This window comes from Dipodomys spectabilis, unplaced genomic scaffold (assembly GCF_019054845.1).
Source record: "Dipodomys spectabilis isolate Male_0828 unplaced genomic scaffold, ASM1905484v1 ptg000003l, whole genome shotgun sequence".
Lineage (NCBI taxonomy): Eukaryota > Metazoa > Chordata > Mammalia > Rodentia > Heteromyidae > Dipodomys > Dipodomys spectabilis.
The window spans coordinates 14,315,125-14,332,697 of NW_024870680.1; the positions used below are offsets into that span (position 1 = coordinate 14,315,125).

The 17,573-nt window shown below is 42.6% G+C and overlaps 1 long non-coding RNA gene across 1 annotated transcript; it reads right to left on the minus strand.

The window, feature by feature from the left end:
* Nucleotides 1-8,964: 8,964 nt before the first annotated feature.
* Nucleotides 8,965-17,568, minus strand: LOC122114744. Its single transcript, XR_006148633.1, has 3 exons — nucleotides 16,081-17,568; nucleotides 10,827-10,829; nucleotides 8,965-8,977 (listed from the first exon to the last, which is right to left on the minus strand). It is a non-coding gene; the product is annotated as an uncharacterized LOC122114744 (long non-coding RNA).
* Between the last annotated feature and the right edge of the window lie 5 nt (nucleotides 17,569-17,573).

The window sequence follows — 17,573 nt, forward strand, 5'->3', positions numbered from 1 at the left end:
CTGCCCTCTGCCATTACGGCTCCTCTATAGCTGAGATGAAGATGGGTTCCACTGCCCCAGCCACTGGCCTGACTAGCCATGAACCATGATTTCCAAGCCTCAGTCTCTCAAGCAGCTGGGCTTCCAGAGCTAAGCCACTGTGCCCAGCTCCTCTACTTATTTTTCTTAATGGGGTCTTTTAGCATGGGGATTGAGCTGAGGCTGGGAGAGAGGGAGGAGAGGGAACCCTAGGCTAAAATACCACAGACACCAACTGTTCCTACCCAAGGTACAGTAGTTTTTCATAAATAAGTGCTTCTTAAATTGTTGTAGGCCTTAGGGAAAATTTTGTGTTTGGTTTTTTCCTCCCAGTTTTAACATTTTGACTTTTTTTTTTTGAAGGAGTTTCCAAGCTCCTTTTCTGCCATTCCAATTATACTGCTCTCATCACTGGGAAGCATTCTCGGCTACGGGCTTCCTTACTTCTTTGCTCAGTTCTGTCCATTTTTACTTCGTGAGACAGTGTATACAACTGTAGGAGTACTCTTCTTGAGGAATTGGTTTTCTTCTTACAAAGAAATAGGTCTCTTTACATCTGGCAATCCTCCTTGTCCTGAAATCTATTTTATTTGCTATTAAAATAATGATTTCAAGTTTCTTCTAATTTATGATTGCATCTTGGGGGGGGGGCAGTACGGGGGGCTTGAACTCAAGACTTCAAGCTCTTCCTTGGCTTTTTTCTACTCAAAGCCGGTACTCTATCGCTTGAGCCACACCTCCACTTCTGGCTTTTTACTGGTGAATTGGAAATAAAAGTCTCATTTTTCTGCTGGGACTCGTTTAAACCAGGATTCAGCCCTAGAGTAGCTCCAGGATTATAGGCATGAGTGTTGTCACCTGGCCATATTGTCTTCTTTTTTTTCCAAGACTTTCATCTTAATTTCATCATCTTTAACATGCTCTCTTGTTGACAGTACGTTTTCGACTAGCTTGTTTTTTGTTGTTGTTTTTAAATTTTTTGAAGTCTGATCTGAGAGTTTCTACCTTTAATTGTAGTAGTCTGTTTATATTTTATGTTAATATAGTTATACTTAATCTATCAACTTTCTAGTGCTATTTATCCCATGCATTCTTTGGTTATTTTTCTTTCCAATCTTCTTTAGTCTGAGTATTTCATTTTCAGTATTCCATTTCATATAAATCTATCTATCTATCTATCTATTGTGGTGGTGAGGTGCATATGCTAGGTAAATACTCATCACTGAGCTGCACTCCAACAGTTCATTTTAAAATTATTATACCATTGAAATATAATCTAAGAGTCATACAAGAATATATTTTCACATTTCCTCCCTCTGTCATTTGTGCTAGTTTTGTCATGTATTTTTTCTTGTATTATGGGTCCCATATTATTACTTTCCTTCTTAAGCATTGCCTTCTTCGACTCTTAGGATATGATTTTGTTCTGATTCTGTTGTTATTGTTATTTTTGAGACCGAGTCTCACTCTGTTTTTGTTTGTTTTTTTGGGTCCAGTCATGGGGCCTGAACTCTGGGCCTGGGTGCTGTCCCTCAGCTCTTCAGCTCAAGGCTAGCGCTCTACCACTTGAGCCACAACGCCACTTCTGGCTTTTTTCTTTTTGCTTATGTGGTGCTGAGGAATCGAACCCAGGGCCTCTGGCATGCAAGGCAAGTGCTCTACCACTGAGCCACCTTCCCAGCCCCCCGAGTCTCACTCTGTAGCTGGAACAAATGAGGGAATTATAAGTATGAAGCACCACACTAGACCCTCAGGTTGCAGTCTTATTTTGTGCCAGTACCATGGCCTTGAGCTCTTGTATGGCTGGGGCTCTACCATTTACATCACACCTCTAATCTAGCTTATTTTGATGCTGAGCAAAAAGGAATGGGAGTGGCAGTAACAAACCAGATTTTACCAGGAATGCTGTCATGTGAAATACATTTGAAACTCAAGAAGGAAACAATTAAATTCCCAAACAGGTAAATATATATGGCCCCCAAAATGAAGTTGTTTTTTGTTTTTAAAGTCCCATGTTCAGTATACAGCAAAGTCCATTCAGCCCCTTCAGCATGCCCAAAGCAGCCATGGGGTGCCAGGGGTCATGGGACCCCTGCCGGTGCTGCACAGGTCCTGGAACAATGAGGCTCTGATGGCAGCCTCCAGCTTCGCTTGCTCAGCCACCGTCCTTGTGAGGAGAGCAGCTGTGTGATCTGCACAAGCTCACATCAGGCTCATCCTGTGCATCCATGACCACCTCTGACACAAGACTCCACATGGTGACCTGTAAGTAGTTTTCTAGAAAGTCAGAGGAAGGCCTTCTCTAAGCTAGAGTAACTTTTAGCAGAAATGTCACAGTGCTTCTGAAGGTTCTTTCGGTAGAAGAGAACAGATTTTTGCCTTCACTTTCTTGTCCTTAACAGACCCTTGGCTTGCTATACATCATGATGGAGATGCTTCCACATACTTGCATCAGACCACTGTGCTTGTCAGGCACGACCTTTCAAGTCATTCCTATTACGTCAAATAACTAGGCCTGGAGCTGGCAGGGTGGCTCAAGTGGTACAGTGCCTGCTTTGCACCTAGTACTGCCAAAAACAAACCTCAACAAAAATAAACTGAGCGGGGATAAAACAGCCACTTCTCAGCCTACCAGATCTCTCCTCTGTACCCCACACATTGAACTTAATAGTTTATTCTTGGTGGAGAATATTCAAGGCGGCCATGTATGATGCAACTCACCAAATATTCCATGAATGTAGTTTTTCAGTACTACCACCACAAAGCCAGATGTTTACCTACTGAGCTTAAAAAATTCTTTGGTGTGGGGGCTGGGAAGGTGGCTCAGTGGTAGAGCGCTTGCCTTGCATGCATGAGGCCCTGGGTTCAATTCCTCAGCACCATATAAGCAAAAAGAAAAAAGCCAGAAGTGGCGCTGTGGCTCAAGTGATAGAGCGCTAGCCTTGAGCTGAAGAGCTGAGGGACAGCGCCCAGGCCCAGAGTTCAGGCCCCACGACCGGACCCCCCCCCCCCCCAAAAAAAAATTCTTTGGTGGTGTGTATGTGTGTGTGTGTTAGGTCAGTTTGGTCAGGCTTGAACTTAAGGCCTGGGCAATGTAACTGAGTTCTTTTCTCAAGGCTAGTGCTCTACCACTTTAAGCTCCAGAGTCACTTCCAGTTTTCTGGTGGGTAATTGGAGATGAGTCTCATGGACTTTCCTGCCTGGGCTGGCCTTGAATTGCAACCCTCAGATCTTAAGTCTCCTGTGTAGCTAGGATTACAGGCATGAGCTCCAGCTCCCAGCTGTTTTGTAGAATAACCTTTTGTCAGGTATGTCCTTTGCAAATATTCTCTCCCAGGCAGTGGCTTGTTTTTTCATTCCTTTAATAGTGTCTTTGACAAACCATGTCTTTTTTTTCCCATTTCAATGAAGTCTAGTTGATCAACTCTTTCACAGAAATTGCATTTGGTGGTATATCTCAGTCATAACTGAAGACCTGGTTATAGGTTTCCTCTTGTTATCTTTGGGAGTTTTCTAGTTTTCTGTTGCACATTTAGGGCTCTGATCCATTCTGTTAATTTTGGGGAGGATAGGTCTTGCATGTCCAGTTTTTCCAGCATCATTCATTACAAAGACTGGCTTTCCTGTATTATATTGCCTTTGCTCTTTGTCAGTGAAAGGTAGACTATGTCAATGTGATCTATTTCTTCTCTCTCTATTGTGTTCCATTTATCTATTTGACTGTTCTTTTACCAATACCATACTGTCTTGATCACCGTAACATAGAGTTTGTGGATTGTTGTTGCTTTTTTTTTTTTCTGTCGGTCGTGGGGCTTGAACTCTGGGCCTGGGCGCTGTCCCTCAGCTCTTCAGCTCAAGGCGAGCGCTCTACCACTTGAGCTACAGCGCCACTTCCAGTTTTCTGGTGGTTTATTGGAGATCGGAGTCTCACAGTCTTTCCTGCCCGGGCTGGCTTTGAACTGCGATCCTCAGATCTCAGCCTCCTGAGTAGCTAGGATTACAGGCGTGAGCCACCAGCGCCCGGCTTGTTGTTGCTTTTTTAAATAGGATCTCATCTTGAATTTGGGTCCTGAGCCTCTCAAGTGCTGGGATTACAGGTGTTTGCTGCCATGATGGCCTTGTAGTAAGTCCTGAAGATAAGTAGTGGAAGTTCTTTGGTTTTGTTCTTTTCTTTCAATATTGGGTTGATTATTCTGGGTCTTTTGCCTCTCCATATAAACCTTTTCTACCTGAGTTGGTTTCAAACTACAATCTTCTAGATTTTAGCTTTGAGCGGCTAGGGTTATAGGGATGAACCACCAGCACCTGACTTTTCATATTAGCTTTACAATCAATTTGTCCACAAAATAACTTGCTAGTATTCTCCCTCTCTGCCTCCTCCCTCATTAGTCTTTCTTTTATTAGGGGTCATACTTCTAGCCTGCTTGCTGTCCAGTGTATGAAAACAACTATTTCATAGGTTGTGATCAGTTTTAGTTTTTGAGATGGAAGGGGTAATTCACAACCAGTTAGTCTACATGACCAGAAGCAGATATCCTCTAGTTAAAATCATTTTTAACTATGTGATCATGAGCAAGTCACTCAGCCTCTCTAAGCCTCAATTTTATTTTTTAGCAGTAGAATGCTTGCTTACCCCTGGGTTTGATCCCCAGTACCAGGCCAAAACAAGACTGTATTTAGCTAGGTTTGATAGCACATACCTATAATCCCAGTACTCAGGAGGCTGAGGATTATGAGTTTGAGGTTAGCTTGAACTGCATAATAATGACTTGAAGGTGAGACTAGGCTACCTAGTGAGATTCTGTCTCAAAAACTAAAATAAATAAATAGATAGGTAGATAGATAGACAGACAGATAGATGGATAGATAAACAACAATAATACCCAAATTAGGTTTGCTAGGCAAGGCATTGTGGAAGATAAACGAGGCCTATAACACTGGCCCTGGAGACAATCTAAGGGCGAGGGTGACAACCAGCAAGATCTCTGGCTCTTGAGTCTGTATCTGCTGTTAGTGTCAATACTGCTTCTCCCAGGTACCTACCTGGTCTCAACTCCGCTGGTGACCAGTCTCCACCATTCTCTCACAACACTGATGCTCCACGCCATCTACCTCTGACAGGCTTCCCTTTGGTCTGTACTAATCAGTCTCTGTAACAACAGGACTTGTCCTCAATGACTTCCCTTTGCCTTTATAATGACACCTCTGACCTGCAAAGTTCTGAGCAAGCTTGCCACACCAACCTCTCCAACCTCATCTTGGGCACACCCTCTCTGTTGGCCACATGCCCACCCTTGGTTTTCCTACCCATGATTCCTCTGACTGAAATATTACACACTGTTTTCCTGGCTAAACCTATCTATCTTCAAAGTCTGAGCTTAAATTTCACAGGAAATCTTTATGAACATAGTTAGATTCCACTAGCAGAGCCTGTCATTGTGCCATATAAGGCTTATCACAATGGTCATTAAATCTTTATTTGTGGAGCCAGGCATGGGTGCTCATGCTTACAATCTCAGCTAATCAGAAAGCTGAGGCAGAAGGATCACCAGTTTGAGATCAAATCAGAGAAAGGTAGCTGTGAGACTCAAGAAATACAAAAGGATCTACAATAGATGAGAGGATCAAAAAATATGGTACACATACATAGTGGAATTTTACTCATCCATTAGTAAGAATAATATTATGTCACTTCAGGGAAATCGATGGACCTAGAATAAATAGTTAAGTGAGGTAAGCCAAGCTCAGAGACAAATGGTTCAAGTTTTCTCTCATATGTGGAAGCTAGACCTAAAACACAACTGAACATGACAACTTACACAGAGGTCTATGCATTTTCACACACACACACACACACTCACACACACACAGACTAAAGGAGGATACTTAGGGGAGAAACACAAAGGCATAACTCCTCTGAATATCTAAAGTACTACTTATCAAAATGAATTCCAGTAAATGGAAACATGTTTTTGTTGTTGTTATTGTTGGTGTTGCTTGTTTTGTTGTTGTCTTTTTAGGGGGGCAAACAGGGAGGCATAGAAATAGACAGAGGAAGGCTAGGAATGTGGCTCAGCAATCGAGTGCTTGCCTAGCATGAATGAAGCCCTGGGTTTGATTCCCCAGCACCACATAAACAGAAAAAGCTGAAAGTGGCACTGTGGCTCAAGTGGTAGAGTGCTAGCCTTGAGCAAAAGAAGCTCAGAGACAGTGCCCAGGCCCTAAGTTCAAGCCTAAAAAGAAAAAAAAATGGATGAAGGAAGGGTGAACAAATGTAGTCATGGTATTCAATGTATACTATGTAAAAAGTGAACTATGTAACTTGTAGGCAGGAATGGGAGGGGAAAGTGAAAAGGTGACAGTATCATAAAAGAAATGTACTAATTCCTTAAGTTATGGAATTGTAACTCTTCTGAACAACTCCTTAATAATAAAATTATATTTAAAAAAAGAAATGAAAAAGGGCTAGGAGCATAGTGGTAGAGTGTTTGCCTGGCCTATGGAAGGCCCAAAGTTCAATCTGTACTGCAAACAAGCAAGCAAAACAAAAACAAAAAAACCCCAACTCATTCATGTAATTATTTATTTGGTTGCCCCTCTTTTAAAACTCCATGAGGGAAGGTCCTGTTTCTGACCTGTTCATGGCTGTTTGCTTATTCATTCATTCATTCGTTCATTTTGCTGGTACTCATTCATTTAATCATTCATTTTGCTGGTAGTGGGATTTAAACTCAGGGCCTTACATTGGCTCGGCTTTCTTGCTCACAGCCAGCACTCTACAAATTGAGCCAAACTTCGTCTGGCATTTTGCTAGTTAACTGGATGGAGTTTCATGGACTTCTCTGCCTGGGCTGTCTTCAAACTTTAATCCTCAGGTCCCATCCTCCTCAGTAGCTACGATTACAGGCACAAGCCACTAATGCCCAGTTATGGCTGTGTATTTTGTTTTTTTTTTTTCTTCTGTCAGTCCTGGGATTTCAAACTTTAATCCTCAGGTCCCATCCTCCTCAGTAGCTACGATTACAGGCACAAGCCACTAATGCCCAGTTATGGCTGTGTATTTTGTTTTTTTTTTCTTCTGTCAGTCCTGGGATTTAAATTCGGCCTGGGTGCTGTCTTGAGCTTCGTTTTGCTCAAAGCTAGCACTCTACCATTTGAGCCACCACACCATTTCCAGCTTTTTCTGAGTAGTTTATTGGAGTTAAGAGTCTCATGGACTTTTCTGCCCAGGATGGCTTCAATCTGCAATCACCAGATCTCAGCCTTCTGAGTAGGATTACAGGTGGGCGCCACAGGCGCTTGGCTGGGTATGTTTTTTTTTTTTGGCCGGTCATGGGGCCTGAACTCTGGGCCTGGGCACTGTCCCTCAGCTCTTCAGCCCAAGGCTAGAGCTCTACCACTTGAGCCACAGTGCCACTTCTGGTTTTTTCTGCTTATGTGGTACTGAGGAGTTGAACCTAGGGCCTCATGCATGCAAGGCAAGCACTCTACCACTGAGCCACCTTCCCAGCCCCATGGGTATGTATTTTTGAAAGCTTGGCAGAATGCCCAGTACAGAGGCAGAATATAATTTTTTAAACATATATATATATATATATATATATATATATATATATATATATATTATTAAGCCTAAGACTAGGGCTCAAACTCAGTAGCTGATGCTTTTGTTCATTGGCTAGTACTCATCAATTGAGCCACGCCTCCAACTCCTTGAATATATTCTTAAAATCTTGATATATCAGGGAGGCCCAAGGGCTTCATTTTGGAATTGACAAAACTGAAGCCTGGAGAAGACAAATGACTTTCTGAAGGTGATCACATGGCCATCTTTGGAATTCATTCATTTGATAAATATTTTCTAAGAGCCTACTAGTTCCAGTCACTGTCCTAGGTGCTGGAGCTAGAATGATGGGCAAGACAGTCCCTGGGTTGCCGAAACTGGCATCGCAGTGGATGGCAAGTATGCGGATAAATAGATAACACATCTAAGATAGTGATTACTACTATAAAGAAAGCAGCACCCAGTAGAAAGAAGTCACACAACCCAGGAGGGCTCACACCCCTACCTTCTGCTTCCAAGGGCAAGGCTCTTTCCACTACACCATGCTGTCTGCCCGAAGTAAACAAACAAAACCATAATTTATGAGGCTCCCTCAGCTGCCTGTGTGTGCACTTGGTGGGGTGAAACCCTCATGCTGTCCATGAAACAGAGCCAACATCATCAGAAGCAGCAGCTGACTGGCCTGCCTGCTAAAGCAGGTGTCATGGCACTAGCCAGCCTGGCTTCTGCTGCCTTGAAACTTCACATCTGGTGCCCAGAGAGGGGGCGTGTTTAAATAAGACAGCTATTGAGTGAGTCGACTTAGGGGGGAGGGGCACGTGGAGTTGGCTGGCCTCAGAGAATGATGCAAACCACAAGGGAGAGTACTTAGGGGGTGGACAGAGAAAACAGATGGGCTCAAACTGCCGGCATGATGATTGCCTGAGCACCCCATACATCACTGGGGGAGGCCTCTTCACTGTGGGAGATCTATTTATTCTTTCATTAATAAAGATACCCTGCGATGTCTGGCCTTGGGGAAACAGGACATATACTCAAAAACTAGCTTTCCTCCACACTGTGGCAAGCAGAAATGTGGGTGAAACAAGTATATTCTATATGCATGCAGCCGGACATGCATATAGAACATGCACCTAAGGTGCAGTGCTGGTGGCTCATGAGTTTGGCAAGTGAACAGAATCAGAGGCTGCACTGGAACACTGGCCCATTGGCATGCCCTCCTCACTCTGTTAGGGCATCAGGGTAGTCCAGTGAGTTGTCTCTAAGGTGGGCACTCTAATACGGGTTAACTGAATCCAGGTGCCAATGACTCACATCTGTAACCCTAGCTGTTCAGGAGGCTGAGATCTAGTGGTCTGAAGCCAAGGAAAACAGGAGAGACCACCAGATTTTTATCTCCCATTAACTACCAAAAGCCAAAAGTAGAGCTGTGGTTTAGGTGGCAAAGTGCTAGTCTTGAGCAAAAAAGCTAAGGGATAGTGCTTAGACCCTAAGTTCAAGCCCCAATACTGACACAAAAAAAAAAAGAAAAAAGAAAAAGTTAACAGAAAACATTTAGCAAAGTACAGAAACTCATTTTTCTCCCATAAGTAAGATTAAAGCTCCCAAAGCATTGTTCTGATAATAATAATAATGAACATTTATTACCAACCACTATGAACTGGGCACTTTCTATTTATCTCTAATCCTCAAAGCAACCTTGCAGTAGTTATTTGCTTCACCTTACAGGCAAGATGAGAGACTCAATGAGGTGACTTTTGGAAAGTTACACTAATAGTAAGTGGGAACACGGAACTTCAGACTCTAAAGGTCAAGTACTTTCTGCAACACCAAAAAGTGATCATCTCCAGCTGCTCCACAGCTTCTAAAGTACACAGGCTGGGAAGCCTAGGGGACTCCAAGATTCATGCAGTAACTTCACAATAGCTATCCCCATATTTGAAGGGTGAAGTTTGGGATTCATAGCAAACAGACTTACTGCTAGAGAAGAATTAGATCATGCTATAATACCAAGTTCAATGGCTGTTCAGTCAACGCCTAATATGAACACCAACTATTATACTTAAGATTGCTTATTGTATTTCACACCACTGGAAACAGCTCAGATAAAAAAATGGATGACAAGGGCAAGTGATGTAGCCCTGTGGTATAGCTCTATCATGTGTGGGGCTGTGAGAAACCAACCCCTCCCCCCTCCCACCCCGAGGACACTCAGCCTGTCTCCCAAGTACCAACTTTGCTATCCACATACTAGGTGGGCAGCCTTAGTGTCACTAAATTCGTGTAACTGGGCTGATTATATCTCACAAAACATAATGATTCAATGATATAAAGTGTTTGGCAGGCCTTTGCAATAGAATGGATATATGATAAACATGACCTGGGTTGAGTTTAGGTGACCAGTCTGAGACTATGGGTCACTTTGGCCCAAGAATTCCAGGCAGATGGAGTCAGTTCCAGGTCCAAATCAGAGTGTGTGCATGTGCGTCAGAGAAGGGCCTACATGAATTCTGAGTGGAACGGTGGAACCAATCCCATCTCCATGCTTTAACTAGGACCATGGCTCAGGCAGGAGCCAGAGGATTTCCAAGCATGAAATGACCCAGTAAGGGAGGATCACTCCACACTGAAATTGCTCCTAAAACACTCCTGTCCTGAGTTTCCAAGTGGATCAAGGAGTCATCTGCCTCAAATGGAACAAAATCCAACTTCAAATTCTTTTCCTCTGCTTGTTCTGTCTCAAGATGCAGATACAATCTGGCTCTAACTTTAGTAGTTCTCTTTTCAGGTAATAAAGGGTGGTTTTTCTAATTGCCAAACTTAATGTATTAAAAAAATCTTCCTGTGGCTGATAGTACAAAGTCTAAACTATTTAACAAAAGGCCTCTGTGACCTGGTCCCTGCCTAATCATCTGGCCTCTAAACCCACCAACCAGACTCTCACAAGACCTAGGATTCCTCATGGCCCTGTTTCTTCTGCCTAAAATAGCCGTCTCACTCCCACATTTAAGCCCTCCTTCCTTGCTAAATCTTTCCTTACTCCCCAAGGCAGGCATAGGCCACCCTCCCATGGGTCCTGTGGTTGCACCCTCCTCTATACAATGGAAGGAGATGGTATAGTAGAAAGCTCCAAGTTCTTTGAGGCCCCAATTCAAACCCCAGCACAGAAAGCTTCAAGTTCAAGCTTCGAGCCAGAAAGCTTAGAGTCCATGCTCTGGTCCTCCCTCCAGGATCGCTAGAACACAACCTGAGGAGATATAGTCTTAATCTCCATGTGTAGGGATTGACTCAGGGACTGTTGGCAAAGGGCTGTGTGCTGAGCCACTGTGCAAGAACATCCTACTGCAAGCTGCAGTTTTAAAGGTGCCACATGCTTTGGTTAAATCCTCTCCTGTGGCCACCTTAGTTGTGGGGCAATCAGTGAGCATCCAAAGAATTGAGGCACAATTATGAACACACCACACATTCTGCTATCCTATGAGTGAGTCACAAGATGCTAAGTTTGAAGATCTAGGATTGAGCCTTGTTAACTCACTGTGAGATGCTGGCCCTACCCAGCTCAACTCCTGGGCTTGTTTTCTGTAAATATGGACAAGACCTTGCTGGTAATTGTAAGGATGAGGCATGATAAAGAAAAACCTTGTTTACATAAATGCAAATCCTACCTAAGAGGAACAAGAGAAACGCTCATATGAGGTGCTTTGGTTTGTAGAATAAAGGTTCTGACTTGTGTGCATCCCAACCCAGGAGAGACTAAACAGCATTCTACTATCACCATGCTGTGTGTCAGCTTCACACACCTTTAAGCAACTCTTACTGGAAGATATGGTTTTGATATTCACAAGAGACATGACACTAACCTAACCAGGTACAAATCAGGGCAAGTGCCCTGGAGCCACTTTTCTACCAGAGACAAACTTCTTTTTGAATTTCAAACATTCTTGGATTTCTTATAAAGGTTAAGTCAAAGGCAATGCCAAGAGTTGGGTAATTTTTTTTTTCCTCAGGAAGTGCTCTTTCCTGATGATCTAAAATTAATCAGAAAGCTTTACTTTCTTCTAGCTTCTCTCTCTCTTTTTTACTCTTTATTGAAAAGGTGATGAGCAGGGGAATTACAGTTACAAAAGTAAGGTAAATGAGTTCATTTCTTTTTAAAGACTGTGACCCCATGCATCATAACATTTATTAGTCTACTTATCTAACTTTGTAATTTAGTAAGTATGGTATACAGAACATAATGCATCTTTGTTTATAGACTCAGGACCACTTGGCAGGGATGCTATAGAGAGAATTCAGCCATCAGACAGATGAGTAGCTGACTGAGACAAACATTAGGATGGTTTGAATCTGATCAGCTGAGATCTGAAAAGCTAGTTGTACTTTTACTTATAAAAATAAACATCAGGGCTGGGAAGGTGGCTCAGTGGTAGAGTGCTTGCCTTGCATGCATGAGCCCCTGGGTTCGATTCCTCAGCACCACATAAGCAAAAAAAGCCAAAAGTGGTGCTGTGGCTCAAGTGGTAGAGCCCTAGCCTTGAGCTGAAGAGCTGAGGGATAGCGCCCAGTCCCAGAGTTCAGGCCCCACAACCGGCAATCAATCAATCAATCAATCAATAAACATCAACATTGGACAGTAAGTATGGAAGTACAAAATAACATAGCCAAGAGCATATGTAGCCAATATAGCATAGTGGTTAAGACTGATGGAAATGGGGTGGAACTGCCAAGGTTTATATCCTGGCTCTGCCATCTTGAATAAAACTGCCTGTTTCTTCATTTACAAAATGGAAACACAAGGACTTACCTCATAGGGTTGCTAGGAGGAAAAGAATTATCTTACTTACTTCTTGAAACAGTGTCAAGCACACAATAGTCGCTAAAAAAAAAAAGTGAACTGTTCTGCTTTGTATTAGTTAATATATGCCAACAACAGGGACAGGGCTGGGAATGTAGCTCAGTGGTAAAGCACTTGTCTAGCATACAAGAAATCCCGAGTATGATTCCCTAGAACTAAACAAAACAAAAATCAGGGACTACCCATGCATTATTTCACTAAGGCTTTACAACAACCCTTTAAGGCAGGTGAAAATGTGGGAAAGACTAAGTAGAGGCCACAGATGAGTACTAGGACTAATGTCAATGGCTCAGACAGGGTTGGGACCTGTGACCTTTTTCTCCCAAACCTGTGTTGTTTCCATCAGAGCAGCCCAGGTTCACTGTTGACAATGTATGGCAAACAAGTTGAACGTATAGAGAATCAGTATAGATCCTGCAAACTTCTGAAATAATCCAGGCACCTGTTCGCTTTCTCATCTATATTTTCATCCTTGGAGTAGGACAGGAATAACTCCATTTAAAGATTCACCTTATTATGGTTTACCTCTATGAATCATGGTATATAAATGGTGAAGGAAGTTCAAACAGCTAACACAGGCATCCTAACTTAGGGCACCATCCTCAGCCATCTTAACTCTTATGCTGTTCTCAACACAGGATTCTAAAGGTTTTGCCCATTAGAGCAATTCCACTTCTCTAGTGAATTCAGAAGACAATATTATTAAGTCCCTTGTCCACAACTCAGCGAAGCATTGTCTAAAGTGCTCCAGGCTATACAGTATGTCCTTCCTGTCCTCCAAAATGGCAACTTCCAGGCTCTTGCAAATAATCTCCACAGTATCTAGTCCAGCACTAACATATCTAGCATTCATCAGCTGCTTGATGCTTTGCATCTGAATGATCCAAAGCAGATACTTAATGTGTTTTTTCTATTTTTATAGAACAGTCCAGGAAGACAGAACCTATGGAAGAAGACCTTGAGAAAGACAGTTTATGTAGCAAAAAAAAAAGCCAAAGAAGGCCTTAGCCATAGAGAAGTTTGAGCATTAAAAAAAGAAGGTTGCGAGAGCCAAGGGAGGTCTTAAGAAACAGGAGTCTGGCAAGAGCAAAAAAAGAAAAATAATAGAGGAGGGAGAGTGTGGGGAGTCACACGATATTCTGGGTTTGAAATGGAAGGGGAATTCTAGAGTTAAGGTAGGTTCTGATCCAATGGAAAATTATTGGATCGGAGGCCTAACCAAGTCTCTCTGGCTAAGGAGCCTGGGTGGCAATCTGTGGGTGGCCCAAACTTAAGAACACACACACAAAAACTGGACACAGATACAAGTGGAGAGAAGTGTCATGAAGTAGGGAGTGGCAAGAGGCAATCCTAAATGCAGTTATTTGGGTACAATGTGCCCTTCAGAGAGGGCATGGTGACAGCATGGGCTAATTTACAGAGCCGCCAGGGCAATAACTCAGAAAGCAATACTGCCGTCTCCCAACAAAACGAGGCAGCCCCTGGGTTTCATGGTGGTAAAAGCTGCATTACAGCATACTCAGATCCCGGAACCAATGAAAGGAGACAAGTTTACCAAAACGAGTCTTGACACAGAGTACATTTCTGGCAAATACATTATTAGGCACTCATTCTACTCATGTCCTGAAGAAACTATTTAGTTTCCTTATAAGGCCTTTCTTTTCGCTCTCCTCTATAATAACTGATGTCTTCTTAAAGAAACAAAGATAGAAAAGAGAATTGTTCCATCCATCCTCCCCCCAACTTCGCACCCCAACTGTGTTTCAGGGAGGTGAGTGGAAGCTCACATTATTGAGAGCAACAGAGCATTACTAGCTGTTGAAACTACTTTTTAAAAATGAATTCTGTTTAAGAAATCTGAGTTAATAAGGGAGAAGGGGAGGAAAAGAGAACAATGCAAGTGTCTATGCTGGCTGCCAGAATTAAGGACCATTTGTTTTAACCATGATAGTTTTCTTTAATCCTACTTACAATTTTCATGACTAGACTTAAGATACAACGTGCACATATGGGTAGAGATACCATTGTGTCCTACAAGAGCATAAGTGAAAGCCAGCAATTACTATTAGTGAGGAATCAACCTGGGTCTTCACTCCTCTATTTCTATTCATTTGGTTCTGTTAACTACAAACTCCTTAGCAGGACTCCATCTTTTCTTTTCAGTACAGTTCCCTGTTTCCAAACTCTAGTCTTTGGAGTTGTCTCCATCCCAGTCCCTTTCTTTGCATTCCTGACAAGCTCTCCTGCCTGAGAAATCTTTCCCATTCCTGTGTGTGTATACGTGCGCACAGATGTGCACGGATGCACACATGTGTGGGTGCCTGCCTGAGGGCCTACACATTGTCCCGGAGCTTTTTTTTTCTCAAGGCTAGCACTCTACCAGTTGTGCCACCATTCCACTTCTGCCTTTTTGGTGGTTAATTGGGTCTCATGGACTTTCCTGCCCAGGCTGGCTTTGAACTGCAATCCTCAGATCACAGCCTACCAGAACCTGGCTCCTATTCCTTTTTACTTAGAAAAAATCCTCATCCTTCAAAGAATTGTTTGGTTCCCTCTCCTTCAGAAAACTGTGATGACCCTCACCCTCTAAGAACTCACAGAAGACCCCATGCCACCTACAGCTAGACCTCCTGATTTTTGGGTGATCTCAGAGGCCAAGCAGGGTCGAGCCTGGTTAGAACTTGGGAGAAGACCTTTGTGCTTCTGTCACTGCACTCACATAAGACACTAGTTCCATTGCACTGGCATGTCTCTTTCAGGGGTCCTGATGACCAGAGACAAATTCTATGGTTTCTATTCTATCTTCCAGTGCCTAAACGAGGCCTGGACACAGAGTGGATAACACAACAAATGTTTTAATGAATAGTAAATATTGCATTGCCATCTATAAATACCACTCTTCCTGTTAAAAAAAAAGTTAATTCTTTAAAAGCCTTTCATAAACTAGCAATAACTCTCTCTTCCCCTTATGGCTGGATACACAGTAGAATGCCTTTGAGAGTACAGCCTTTGGGTCAAATCCTTGACAATATTTCAAGCTGGTAGCCAGTTGTATCATTTATGATATCAGAAAGGAAGCTGCTGTCTGTGAGAGCAACCTTGGAACAAATTTATACATAAACACTGGCTCACAATTGGCTCACAGTAACTCATTTTAGCTCTGTTATTAAGAACCTAAGGCTCATATTTGCCCAAAGTCAGAGAGCAAGTGAAGCCAAACTAATACAAGGACAAGACCTGGACCAGCTTTTTCTCTAAATGAACTGAGAAATGAGGTTGGCTGAAACTAAGATTTCCCAGAGGGCTGAAAAACTGATGGAGGCAGCAAACAGACTATGGGTATGCACTTTTAGCAACATAAACTGAAAACCCCTCATTCCTATTCAAAGTTTAGATAATTGCACGCACTGTTGCTGGTCTGTCAAGGAACAGAGTCATCAGGCATTCAGTTTGAAACTGTTTTAAAACTTCTCAAATTTATTTAATTCATGTGGGTAATGTGGGAGAGTACTGTATAAAATCAAGAAATAAAGCCACTATTCAATAATTACTGTCACAGACTGCTCAGAGTTTATGCCGTGTGCTAGGCATAGAGATCACAGGACGTGTGTTATCCTTTGAAAGATGGAACTCCAACTGTGACCAGATTTTTCTAATTCAGTCAGTTTTCTTACAGAGCCCAGCAAAATAACTTTTCAAAAAACTGGACTGTTGTCTTTCGATTTTCCACTCTCATTTAGAAAAATGACTAGAGAGGATGACATAAATAACCATTGAAAACAAAGGGATTCTTCTCCAGAAATTTCCTCATCAAGCTTTAAGGCCATGCTTTCCATCCTTTTCATTGTTAAAAAAAGAATTGGTTTTGGAGTATGTCAACCTTTATAAAGCCTGTTATACAGAGCCTCTGCCTTCCCAAGTCCTGTTCTGATGCCAGGGCTCCTCCCCCAAGCTGCTGGTCTTAACCATTAAGTCCATGGTTGCTAAAGAAATTCAAGTTAATCTCAAGGCCAGTTACAATCCTAATCTTCAGCAGGCTACAGCTGACTACTTGCTAACAGCACAGGCCAGGCTGAGGCAGGAAGAGAAATTACAAGGCCCTTGTCTGCCATGGGAGAGTCCCAGCAGCAGGCTAGTCTGCATCTCCAACCTTGGAGCTCACTGTGCCACATCACTGCCACATAACTCCATCTACTGGTCTCACCCACTGCCTGCCCAGTCAGAATGCTTGATACTTACCATCTGAACAGATAATTTCTACAAATAGAAAAGCAAATGTTTTATTTATTGTTTAGATCCACTAATCAGTCAGCCCTTCTTGGAAATGGGCAAGTTAAAATTGCACGAAGTATTATCTGTGTGTAAATGGATACCTAAAGTTCATTGACTTCCTGGAAAACTGCTGTTTCTGAAGGTCCCATTTCCTTGTAGATGTTGTACACTATCCAGAGTGTCTTTTTAGTCTTCATCTCATTATGGGTTTTACTCTCTAGGTACTGAGAATGGAAAAAAGGGGAGCAGGAAATCATATAGAGCATAGGATTAGCACACCTGTGTCAGCAACAGGACAACTCCTCTCATATCCATGCTGACTCTAAGTAATTTGTTGGAGTTGGATTCGCCATTAAATTTGTATTTGTGCTCTGCCTGAGGCCTTCCTCTAACCACTAATTAAGCTTTTGTCAAAGGGGAAGAACACAAGTAATGCCCTGGTCCTCAGCCAGGTGTCAGTGTGTTCTATGGTACGGAGAAAAACAGTTACAACAAGATTTTTGTTTCAGCTTTTAGTCCAACAAAGACTGAATAGATTTACAGAAAACAGTTTATGGGGTTAGGGGACAAAGTATGAGAGTGGGGAGAAGGAATGGTGGTGGTGAACACATCCAGTAGAATTCATGGACAAAAACATTCACACACATACAGAAGAGAGGAAAGAAATGGGAGGGGTCCAGTGGATAACTATACAATCAATCCCAATTTAATTTTGGAGTGAATTTTCTCACACTGGTCAAAGACTGTGCTTTAAAAATGTGCTGGGCAACAATGGCTCACGTCTATTATTCTAGCTACTCAGGAAACTGAAATCTGAGGAACAAGGTTCAAAGTCAGCCGGGGCAGGAAAGTCTGTGGGACTCT